This window comes from Geospiza fortis, unplaced genomic scaffold (genome assembly GCF_000277835.1).
Source record: "Geospiza fortis unplaced genomic scaffold, GeoFor_1.0 scaffold88, whole genome shotgun sequence".
Classification (NCBI taxonomy): domain Eukaryota; kingdom Metazoa; phylum Chordata; class Aves; order Passeriformes; family Thraupidae; genus Geospiza; species Geospiza fortis.
Genome location: NW_005054434.1, coordinates 1169909 through 1170443, shown reverse-complemented (window position 1 = coordinate 1170443; position 535 = coordinate 1169909).

Sequence of the window (535 nt, the reverse complement as noted above, 5' to 3'; positions counted from 1 at the left end):
TGGAGCTTTTGGGTTTCCAGTGAATTATCAGGAATTATCTGAATTACCTGAATTATCGGGAGTTTTGGGGTTTTCAGTGAATCCCTGGGAAATAGAGAACAGAGACTGCAAGTTTTCCGTGTTTATTGTCATTGCAGCAGCAGCAGCACCAGCCGTGCGACACAAGCACGGCTCAGCTCTGTCTCTGGCACAGGCTTTGTTCTATAAAGGCACAAAAATCATTGCAGGCAATGGGATTTCAAAACATTCCAGGAGAAATCTCAGATCTCTTTTTTTTCTCCCTCATTTCCTTTTTAAAGGGGATTTTTAAGTCAATTTACGTAAAAGCTTTACACACACACACACACACGACTGAAAAGCAGCCTTCCCCATATTCCATCATTTTATTCCATGCCATTCAGCTTTAGTTTAGCGATGCCTCAGCACCCCTCAGCAAGGCAGACCAGGGAAGGCAGCGAGGGGCTCCCACACACCCTTTTTGTTCCACACGAAGCCAATCTCCACCTTCACGCAGCTTTTCCAGCCTGGCAAAACC